The following is a 13,032-nucleotide window of genomic DNA, read 5'->3' as shown; positions in this document are numbered from 1 at the left end:
AACAACTAGTCAACTACTATACTACTTACTGAACACGCATATTTGAGTTATTTTATCTCATAGCTAATAGCTACTTAGACAGCTAACCACTAGTACAACAACTAACAGCTACCTCCACATCTATATATTGCCGAACATACCCATAATGTAATTATTTATCTCATAGCTAATAGCTACTTAGACAGCTAACCACTAGTACAACAACTAACAGCTACCTCCACATCTATATATTGCCGAACATACCCATAATGTAATTAACGAGAAATGTGTCATTAGTCTTTAAATTATAAGTGACAAGGGTTTCTTTTTAATTATATTTCATATAATAAGGCTCTATTCTCTTCAACTTAAAAAGAGACTATCAAGTTAATATCCTATATTAATAAAAACTTGTTTATATCGTCGAAGGGTTATTTATAAGTTCATCAATTACACCCCCTTTCAATTTTGATCTTTCTCTTCTATCACCACTACACGATCACTAGTACCACATGTCGCACCACCACATGACCATTAGCACCACTAGCCACGACCACTAGCATCACCAGGCACCACCATTCAACTGTCGCACCACCACGAGCTCCAACCGCACGAGTAAATGTATTTCCCTCTAGGCCCTCTTTACATACTTTGCTACTATGATGTCTTTTGTTCGACTAGCCGACTAGCCAGTTTAGAGTTATGAAGATGGTCGATCGCCGGCATGGCCATAGGTGGGGAAGAGAGAGAAGGAAATAGTAGCCATGAGAGCGGAGGAGGGAGAAGGATAAAAGTGTCCATGGGAGTGAAGAAGGGAAAAAAAATGGGTGATATAAACTAGTTTTGTTAATATAGGATAATAACAGATAACTAAGTGTTGCTCCCTTTAAACATAACTGTAGGGAATAATTTCAAGCCTTTAAATCCCACTAGCTTGAACCCCACTGTGATCATACACTAAAGTACGGTGTCGTCCAAAAGGGAAGAAGATAGAGCAAAAGAGTCGCCAACAAGTTTTTAAGGAACTTGTAAACCGTTCACGAGGTGAAGGTTACACCCCTTAACGATCCAAGAGATCGTCAACTCCATAAGGTCATGAACCAAATAAGGGGTCGGGGATGATGGTACAAATCCAACCTAAAAGAGATTGAATCTGCCCTAATAATAGGCCTCTACTTTATTCTGCTCGTATTCACGTGCGCTTTCTGACTAACATACAATCAATAGGTTAACCCTAAACCTGTTTATCTATGTTGGTTGAATATAATGCACAAACAAATCTATTATTGGCGATCACTTGAAATTATAATCACAATTAACCTTAAACAAGATTATTAAATATCTTATTAAGCGTGGTTGCAAATACCAATTCCCTTTAAGCACGCAATAAAGGTGATCAAGCAATAACAATATAAAATAATATGTGTCAAGCAACATGATAAATAATCAACATCATTAATAATAATAATATCAATCATAATTATAATCATGTTAAAGCATAGCAAGATCCTAGGCATGATACTAACAAGATTAATAACAAACCCTAGCATGTCACTAAACAATAAAAATCAAATCTTTAGCCCTAACATGATACTAACAATCATAAGTATTAGGAAGAATATAGGAAGCATCGTACTTTTAATTATACTTGATATTAAAGTTACCCTAGACATGATACTAGGAATTTATAATAACAATCTAAGCATGATTTCTACATCATAATATCAATTAAACCTTTAAAGTACTTACTTGGATGCCTCGTACCTCTTTCTAATTACACAATACACACGTTAGTAACTTCAAGGAAAATAATAATCAAAGCAATTAAATTAAATAATTGAAATAGAGATTTGAGACCAAACCCTCAGAAATTAAAACCTTTCACGTCTAGGGCGAAGGCAACTTCGAATATGGCTAGGCGTATCAAGATCTTGCGAATGCGGAATTTTGTATTCGAGAAAACAAAGTTTTAGAAAAGAAAGAATGATTTTTTAAGAAGAGAATTGAAGATTCTTGGTGAATGAATATTGATAATCCCCCCATCAAAACGGAGTTTTTGATACGATATTTATAGAGAAAATCATCCAAAAAAGATAATTTATCAAAACAGAGTCTGAAGACCACAAAACCACTTTGGCGCCAGACCTGGCTCATTGGCGCTAGGACCAGTGGCTAGCGCCAGACGCCAATGCTGGCGTCTGGCGCCAATCCTGGTTCCAGGCGCCAAGGCCTGGGGTTGGACGCCAAATCGGCTTTCAACGCGTTTTCGAAAATCTGATAAACTTACCGTATTGGAAGATAAAATAATATAATTTCAGTCGAAAATGCTATTTGATCTAATTAAAACTCTGAAGAGTCCTAATTGAATTAAGAATGATAAGACCTTCTAGAATGTTCTTGAAGACTAAAAACCATTCCTAATTGCATTAGGAATGATAAATTATATTAGGCCCTCCCCTAGATCATTAGGCCGTACTTAAAACTCAAACCGGGCCCAGTTTAGTAAATTGGCCATAAATTCCTCAATATTCATCGGAATTGGGCTTATAATATATCGTTGGAAAGGTCTTTGCAAGCCCCATCCAACTACACCACTATTGGACCCATATCATGGACCAACCAACTGGATTGGCTGTTTTCTTAAAATAAAGTTTTCAAAAACAGAGAGAAGAGAAAAAGAAATAAAACTTTCCGCAACACTAGACCTTTCCACACTTTCGTTTCATTCGATTATGATTCGACGTGAAAGGCACTCATCACCGGGTTTGGTTTTGGGGAGACACAAATGGGTGTCTACAATAACGTTTAGTATAAACAATTTCAGTTTAATAAAAAATAAATTTAAACAACTAAAAAATAATTTCAATTTAGCAAAAATAATAAGTTAAATTAGTATGACCCTACTCTCTTCTAATTACATTTGTTAAACAATTTTTTTGTATATAGAAATGAAATTATGCTTACTAAAATTAAATTTTTTTGCCAAACTTAAAATAATTATATTGAATTTAAATTATTTATTCCAATTCTCTATTACTTGTATATTTGTTCTTTAAAGATACTGATTTTTACTGATTGAAATTATTTTTACAAAACTTAAACTTTTTTTAGAGAATATTTTTATTAATAAAGTGAAGATAGCACGGCCTAAACTCAAATACAATGTAAAATAAGTAAAAACTATCTAGTTCAACACAAAAAGTTTCGATTCAAAAAATAATTTTATTTCTATAAAATAAGGTGAAGAGAATAGGACCTAAGTAGCTGGTCCAATTAAAGTAAGGCCCCATTCACTTCATCTTATTTTTGCTTAACTGAAATTATTTTTATTAAACAAAATTGTTTTTGGCAATTAAAGAGAAATTTTATTAATCACCAAGAAAAACAGTTAAGAATACAACAAAACACCTAAAAAACTAACTCCAAGATCAGAACAACCAAAAGAACAAAAGACAGCAAAAAAACAACTCAAAAATACTAGCAATATTTCCTCATATCTTCACTGCATCTGCAAGATACTTTGAATCTGACATCCTTGAACAACTAAACAGCAGACATAGTCTAGTGGCCTTGATTAAAAATCTGTCATTCCTGTGTAGCCAAATAGCATGTAAACACTCATCAAAATACATCAAGATCACCTGATGCTTAGCAACCTTTCTTTTAGCACTTTTCACAGCCACGTTAGTTCACTAGCAAAAGTGCTAGGAACCCTATTGAAATGTAGATGATTAAGGACCATAGCCCAAATCTGAGAAGAAAATCCACGACACCCCAAACAACCAGTTTGTCTCTTGTAAGAAATCTGTTATTAACAACTAATCAGGTAATGAATAAGCTTTTAGGAGAGGCCTGGTTTTGGCAAAGAACTCTAACCCAGGGAACTTTCTCAAAATCACCTTGTAAGTGTTTATACATTTCCTTAATAGAAAAGGACCCCTTCTTCACAAATCTATCCCAACCACCTGTAGAGATAATAATGTTTGAGAACAGTGAAAGATTTTCCTGAGAGCCTAGGAGCTGTTAGCAAGACAACTAACAATAGTAACATCCCTGTTCTTAGTATAATAAGCATCAATCCATTTCACCCAAAGCTTATCTTTCTTGCAAGATATAGCCCAAGAAGCTTGCAGATAGCAGCTTTGTTCCACAAAATCCTATCCTTAATGTTCCAACCTCCAGCAACTTTAGGAAGACATAAAGTGTTGTTCCAAGAGATAGGGGATTTTTTTTGAAGAAACAATGTTGCCAATCCATAAGAACAGTCTACAGATCCTCTGAATCTCCTTAATTACTTTCTTAGGCATTATAAAAATTTGGCACCAGTAAGACTGTAAGCTTAGAAGAATAATCTTGACTAATTGCAGTCTACCTGAGTAAGCAAGTGTAATATCCCGTATTTTGGAAACGTATTTCTAATTAATTAATTAATTAGTATTCTCTTAAAAATGGTATTTTAGTAATTTATTTCACTATTTGAATTTTGGAGCCAAATGATATTTGAATTTTGGCGCCAAAAGTATTTTAAAAACTCAATTATTATTTTTGGATTTTGGATAAGATTTATTATCCATTTATTTTATTTTTAAAATCGGATTATTTATATATATTTCGGATATTTTAACTAATCAAAAATTATATTTTAATTATTTAATTAGGAGTTTCAAATTTCCTAAATAATAAGCTATAATTTTCGGATTTTCTAAGTGTAGAAAATTTGATTTTCTTAGAAAATTTATTTAGTGAATAATTGGTATTTTCTTAATTAATTATTTTATACCATATATTTTATTGACACAATTATTTTTAATTCCTTAAAACTAGAAAATTATTTCCCTAAATATCTAAAGGGAGCTCCGAAAATATGAGCTTAGGAAAGATCAAATTTTCGACGATTTATTTTGGTAAATTGTATTTTTAATTATCTCCCTAAAATCTCTTATTTTTCCTTAATTTCTATTTTCCATCTCACAATGATTTAATCATATTATTTTCCCTACCTTATTTCATCTTTAATTCCCCAAGTAATCTCTTTTGCCATATTATTTTCATGAAAAACACACTTCCTAAATTCTATTATTCTTAATCACCTTAATAACAACAGTTTTCATATTTCTTTATTCAGTTCTCCAAATAATTCCTTAAATCTTTTTACCATAAATCTTCCTACATTCTCCTACCATAATTCTCTCATTCATGAGCCTATAAATACCCCTTCATATCTCTCATATTCTTCACACCAAAAAACCCAATTCTCTTCTTCTCTCTTATTCTTCTTTTGCCTAAACCTTTTCATACTTTTCTTCTCCTCTTTTTACACAAACCATCCCGTTTATCTAATTTGAAGCCAGTTTCGGGCACTTTTGGTCAGTTTTTGGGGTATTAACATTTCACAGAAGATTGTTCCTCTCAAAAAATCCTTGAGGTTAGGCTCAAGAATCACCCAATTAGAAGTTATATTGAAGGATTTATGACCTCTGCAAGTTCTGCCTATTCTTTCCAACGAAAATTCAATTATCTTTAATCCTATTCCTTTATCTTCTTCATGGTTAGTTTTCTAAAATACAAATACCTATTTCAAAGCTATAATTTTTATACTAAAGTATTATTTTAAAAGAGTTTTATAGTCCATGCACATTAGATTTGAGTTTATGTTGTGATAACCTTATGGTTATGTTATTTTCAAAGTGTATTCGTGATGGAACTTTAAAAGTGCGAAGTTTGACTCTTTTTCTGTGAAAATGACAGAAGCCACTATAAAGGGAAGAAGCTAATCCTGCCCCTTTACCCGCGAAGCGCTACGCTCCTGCTTACGAAAAACGACTTTCCAAGCGAACTACTGAAGACAGACTACTCTACTGGGAGTGGGAATAAAGCTCCAGTCCTTAGCCCTGAACTCCTTCAATATCGCACCTACTACCAAAGAAGCTGAGCCTACTTTACGCACTTCCACACAAAGCAGGCAAGGCCAACTACACAAGCAAGAAGGCATCGCCTGCGGCTTCCAAGACAAGCAAAAGACGAAGAAGTTGCTATCCGCCCTTACCATTTCTGGTAGGAAATGGGATGATATTCGGAATCAAGGTTCTTGATGTTATTTTTGTGTGGTTTTGCTAGAAAGGATCAAGGTACGTTTAGGTGGCTAAATACCTTTGAAAGTGATTGGTTTGAATAACATGTGTTTACATGATTTGATTGGTGATTGAAATAAATTGATTTGAATTATGATTTTGAAATAAATTATGTTTGAAGGTTTTGATTTCAAAAAAGTATTTTGAATGATTGATTTTTAAATAATGTTTTGAATGGTTTGGATTACTTATCGTGTTTAAATAAAGGAATTGATTTTAAAAGGTTTGTTGAATTAAATAAAGGTTTTTCAAGGAAGAGTTGTTGATTTTGAAAAACTATTAATTAATATGTTACAAGGTTTGATGTTGAAAGCATGTGGAATTAATTAAAAAGGATTTTGAATTATATTGGAACTATTGGATATTAAAAGGATTTATTGAACCATTGAATTATTATTATTATTATTAATGCTTTATAAGCATGTTGGTAGTCCCACTATGCAGATTTGGTTTATTGATAAGGCCTTGGACTTTGTATGACCGGGTCTTTCCTCAAGAATAGTCTTGTAATCTAAGGAGACTAGCTTGGGGGGTGTGCACATTTGGGTGAGGAATTGGATTAAAAGGAATTGGTTTTTAATAAAGGAATTGTTTTAGTAAAAATTATTTTGAATGTTGAATCATTGGAATCGGTTTTGGAATAATGAGTTTAAAATTATTGAATTAATTGCTGGAATTTTTTTTTAAAAGCATGTTTGAAAATAAATTGAGTTTACATTATCTTGCACTTATCGTACTTAGCATAATTAGCTAATCCGTATTTCTTATTTGTTTTGGTTTGCCCTGTTTACCGTAATGGTTGACTATTTTCAGGTGGAGTCAATAAAGAGCATATGGGAGTCCCGGGATTTGCTTCACCTAGTTTAGGAATGTTGGTCTTATCTTTATTTTTGAGTACTCATAACAATGTTACTATTTTTATAAGTATTAATAAAAGAAAGTTGAGTTTCCACTACAAGTTTTGTTATTGAGTTAAATATCTTGAATAGCCTTGCGTAATCATGTGGAGGTAATACGCCCAAGTATATTTCTACGGTATAATTATACGTATTATATAGATATCTCCGTAGAGGGAGATTTAGAGGTGTTACAGCAAGAGTTTAAGTAGTCCAAACTTTAGCTCTAGCAACCACCTTGTCAATCAAAGGTTTGCACTCAGTATAAGAAAGCTTTTTAGTAGCCAAAGGGACACCTAGATACCTGAAAGGGAAGGTACCAGCAGGAATCTGCAAGCTATTAAGGATTTGTTGATGAGTATCCAAATCAATCCCACCAAGATATACATTAATTTTCTCCAAATTAGCTCCTAAACCAGAGGCAATAGAAAATTTCTTAAAAGCTTGAAAAAGCATTTTAGTTGAATTAATGTCTGCCTTACAGAAAAGCAACAAGTCATCTGCAAACATTATATGAGTGAGATTCAATTTTTCACATTTTGGATGAAAGTTGAAGTTAGAGTCATGCTTCAGATGAGCCATATTCCTTGATAAGTATTCCATGCCAATAGCAAAGAGAAAGGGAGAGAGAGGATCTCCCTGTCTCAAACCTTTTCTAGCAGGAACCCAAGCTCTTGTATTACACTTCTTAAGAAACTCCATTTAATAGAATCATATGCCTTTTTTAGATCCACCTTGATCATGCATCTAGGAAAAATATACTTCCTAGTATACCCTTTGATAAGTTTTGTTGCCAGTAGAATATTATCAGAGATGTGTCTACTAGGAATGAAACCAGTTTGGCACTCACTAACAACACAACCAACCACCAACTGGAGTCTTGAAGTTAAGATCTTAGCAATGATTTTATAAATAACAGAACAACAAGCAATGGGCCTAAAATCTTTAATTTTAGAGGGATTAGAGATTTTAAGAACCAAAGTGATGGAAGTACAGTTAACCTGTTTAAGAATTTGTTTCTTGTCAAAGAATTCCTTGACTGCCATACAAATATCAATTTTCATAACACCCCAAGCTTTTTTAAAAAAGAAAGCATTCAAACAATCAAGCCCAAGAGCTTTCCTCCCATCAATATCCTTTGAGGCATTCTCTATCTCAAGATCATTAATAGGACTGCAAAGAAGAGCTCTCTGGTCAATAGAAATCCTAAGACCAGATCTCATAATAGGAAGATTGGTCATAGGTAGAGAAGTAGCACAATATCCAAGCAAACCACCATAGAACCTGATAGCCTCTTGCTGAATATCATCATGACTTGTCAATTTCTCATTCTGGCCATTATAGATAATAGAAATCCTGTTAATTCTAGTCCTCTCTTTGACAGAAGAATAGAAAAATGGATGGTTAGAATCACCAATCTGCAACCATTGAATTCTAGACTTTTGTCTCAAGGCAGTTTCATTTATTTTTAACCACTTTTTAAGAGTAGCAACCCTTATACTCTCTTGCTGCAGGAGAGAGGTATCAGAATAGTCATTCTGCAATTGAGTTTGAATGTCTTGCAAATTTTCTCTAGCTAACTCAATTTCTCAAGAATGCCCTTAAATTCCTCTTTATGCAAACTTTTTAGCTTCTCCTTTCTAATTTTCAATCTTGTCCAGACAGAAAACATATGAGTACCCCTAACCTCAACATTCCAACAATCTTCAATAATAGGCATAAAGTTTTTATGATCAACTAAGAAATTAAAGAACTTAAAAGGCCTCCCATGACCATTAGCATTCTCAGTACAAGACAACAGAATTGGACTATGATCTGAAGTAGAGGGATTCAAATATTCAGCAACAACATCGCTTTTAGTCATCATCCATTCAAAATTCCCTAAGCACTAGTCAATTCTACTGGAAGAATTATTACTACTACCACCCTTATGCCACGAGAAATAGTGACCAATACTATTAAGAGCGGTAAAATCATAAGCAGTAACAAAATCAGAGAAATCTTGAATTTCATGCAAAGTAACAACAGGTCCATTTATTCTATCAGTGAGATTCAACATAGTATTGAAATCACCGGAAATCATCCAAGCATGGCTTCCCACAGAAGCAGAAAAATTTCCAATTAAGACCACAAAAGTTTCCTGGTATCAACAATATGCAAGCCATATATAGCAGAATATAGAAAAGAATGACCAACAACATGATCAGTGATTTCACAGTGAACCACTTGAGTAGAAACAAAGCAAATAGAGACAATCACAGCATTAGGTTGCCAACCTAACTAGATTATGCCCCTATAACAGCACGTATAGTTCATCTCCCAATCCTAATGCCTCCCAAACTTGTTTATATATTTACTACAATTCTGCATTTTAATTCTAGTTTCAAAAAAAGCTATTACTTTGCAATTATGAGTACTAATCAAAATTTTAACCTCAATTAAGTTACCTTAGCAGGGTCATTAAGATCCCTAACATTTCAGGTGCAGATATTCATCATTAAACATCCGAAGGATCCCAGGCACAAGCTGAGAAAAAGTATCCCTAGTGACCACATTCTCTGCATCAGACGCTTTTATTTCATTAAGAATTAGAAGCCTGTATAGGAATTCATCTATTTTTTGTCTTTATTATAGTAACTCTCCAACCAGCATAAGCACCAGATTGAGTGCTAGCAATAGTCTAGTGCTCAGAAGTAGTAGCAGCACCAGGATGGCTTTGCTGAACTTGCTATTGTGGTAGAGCGATAAGCTGATGAGGTTGCACCTTTTTAGGCACCCAGATTTTCTTTGAGGGTTGCTTCCTAGGAGAAACAGGTTTAACAGATTTACCATATGCAGAGCAGTCATGCCCTGACATTTGGAATTTCTTATAGTAGGATGGATTCCAATCATAGATCACCTTTTGCTTAATCTCAACTCCTAGTTCATCCTCAATCCAAACATGATTAGGCAAAGTCGTAGTAACATCCATTTCAACCAAGATACGAGCAAAAGAAACTCTCTGCTGCCTGGTAGTACAATCATCCGCAAAAAGAGGAACACTTAAGGTGCTAGCAATTCTACTAAAGGAATCAGCTTTCCAGCAATTTAGAGGTAAGTTTGGAAGTTTAATCCATAGAGGTATAACCTTCAAAATTTCCTCATAAAAGTTAAAGTCCAAAGACCAAGGTTTCATTATCAGGGGTTTATTCAAAAAATTATATGGACCATCACCTAGATATATATCTCTATCTTCAATGAAATTAAATTGCACAACAAAATAGCCATCATCATGCAAAAAAACATTATGCATTTGAGCTTGATTCCATACTGAATCAATATACCTTTTAACCGCAGAAAGAGTTGGAGTGTCACCTACAACATACATGATGATTTAGGCAATCCACTTTGCTTTCATAGCTTTAATCTCAACTTTCTGCATTTGCACCACTTTCTTCCCTTCCTTCACAGTCAAAACAAAAAATTGCAGAGCCACACCTTTGCTTGTCAAGTGGGATCGCTGAAAGAAACTTGTCCAAACAGACTTCCCAGCACCTTCCATATCAAGTCGACGCTGCACCTGCATGTCATTCCTTACTTCCTTCTCAGCCACATCTTGATCTTCACCAGTAATAACCCCCATAGCATTCAAACAATGAGTTTCCTTCAATCTCTGGCACAAAACCAGTTCCAGAACCCCCAAGACTGAAACAAAATTATATTTGCTGAACTTAAATTACTGTTACTGAACTTAAATTAATTTTACTTAACTGAAATTATTATTGTTGAACTGAAATTATTCTCACTGATTTTCTATTATAATTCTTCTTTAAGAATACTGAATTTTATAGAACTGAACTTATTTTTATTGAACTGAAATTATTTTTACTGAGCTAAAATTAATTTTACAAAACTGAACTTATTTAAACTGAACTGAAATTATTTTTACTTATATTTAACTAAGGCGAAGTGAACAGAGCCTAAGTGAGGGAGTTAATAAATAGGAAAAATTGCCCGGAATAATCCGACTTTTAGCTCATCCGCCAAAAATAATCCCACCTTTCGATTATTTTTTAATAATCAGACCTTTATACCTCTTCCGCTTTAAATGGTCCCTACCGGTCATCCAACATGTTATTACAAGTTGCTAGACACGTGTCGACCTATAATTGGTCTAATTTTTTTTTTTTTTAAAAAAACTTTAAAAAATAGAAAAAAAAAAATTAAAAACCCACAAACCCTCTGGCAGTTCAGCCACCGTCCTCTGCCCATTCCGACCACCATATCCCTTCCCCTCCCTGTTTCCGGCCACCAAATCCCCTCTCCGCCTTCCCCTCCTAGATTCCAGCCGACACCAATCCCAGCACTAGCCTGCAACACCACCAAAACAGCAACGATACTCCTGTTGTTACTCCTTTGCAAACGCACCACCCAATCAACCCCAAAATCGCTAACACCAAACGAACCACCCAAAATCAGCCCCTTAATCGCAAACACCCAATCAGCCCCAAAAAAGCACCATCCAATCAGCCCCAAAATCACAAACACCAAACGCACCACCCAAAATTACAAACACACCGCATCACCCAAATTGCAAACAGAGACGGTTTCGGTGGTTGGGATGGGTAGAGGAGGAGATTTCGGTGCTTGGGCTGTGTAGAGGAAGAGATGTTGGTGGTTGGGCTGTGTAGAGGAGGAGATTCTGGTGGCCGGGCTGTGTAGGGGAGGTGGTTTCGTTGGGGTCTGCCGCAGAGGGGTGGTGGCCGTGGTTTTTTTTTTTTTTTAACTTTTCAATATTTTTTAATTAATTTTTTATTTCTCTTTTGTCCAATCACGTGGTGACATATGCGCAAACAATCCAAAGTTACAAATTGTAACCTCTTAAGCCGGTTTCAAGTCATTTGGGACCATTGGGAGCATATTGGGTATAAAAGTCGGATTATTAAAAAATAATCGAAAGGTGGGATTATTTTGGGCGGATGAGGCAAAGGTCGAATTATTCCAGGCAATTTTTCCTAATAAATAAATTAAAGTTTTATGCCTTTAATTAATATAGTACAAGAAATTTAAGAAAGATTTAAATGAAAATCGCATCACCACCAAGCCGTGCACCACCAGCCACCCATCTCCTGGCCGGCGATCCTCTGCCGCCCTATCACCGTCCAAACATCCACCCCAGCAGCCCCCTCCTCCTTCCTCCCATATTCCTTCTCTTCATTCGTAGCCCTGCTTCAACTAAAAGTAGACCAAATTGGTCTTTGTTCTACCTTCAGTAAGTTGGACTCCTTCTCTAATATAATATGGCATATCCTAGTATAATACATGCTAATATAATTCACTCCTTATTTCTATCCTAAAGAACGTTTGATTAGATTTTATGAGCCACTTTCATTATTTTAAGTATTATTGTCATTAGTACTTACTTTTGCTACTTGCATACTACTATATATACTAGGTACTACTACTTACATATATAAGTTATATACTACTACTACTACTATTACTCCTATATCTACATACTACTACTACTACTACTTCCTATTATTATTATTATTATTATTATTATTATTATTATTATTATTATTATTATTATTATTATTATTATTATTATTATTATTATTATTATTATTATCATAAATAAAAAATAGACAAATTCATAAAACTTAGAAAAAATTAATGGGAAGCCGAGATACAATTTACGCCCCCATCTTCTAGCTATAGTTGGGCCGCGCAAAGGCTATCATAGTGAAGACATGAGCGATCCCCAATGTCTTGAGTTTTCGACAACTTCTGAACCCTCTTGAGCAACGCATAAGGCTCATTCTCTACTATTTTAAGTGATGAACGAAGAAGGGAAGAAAATCGTACCTATTAGCCCGACAACGAGCTTCATACTTGACCATCTTTCGATGAGCCACATTAGTTACAACCTATACAGGGACAAAATTAGACAACTTATACTGTGTCAAAGGAGAATACCCTGTCAAGTCAGCACACACATCACAACCTCGTTCCCAAGAATAAAGCAACGCATCTAAGATGTTGTT

The sequence above is a fragment of the Chenopodium album genome, chromosome 5 (assembly GCF_948465745.1).
Source record: "Chenopodium album chromosome 5, dcCheAlbu1.1, whole genome shotgun sequence".
Lineage (NCBI taxonomy): Eukaryota > Viridiplantae > Streptophyta > Magnoliopsida > Caryophyllales > Amaranthaceae > Chenopodium > Chenopodium album.
This window is presented reverse-complemented; position numbering follows the sequence as displayed.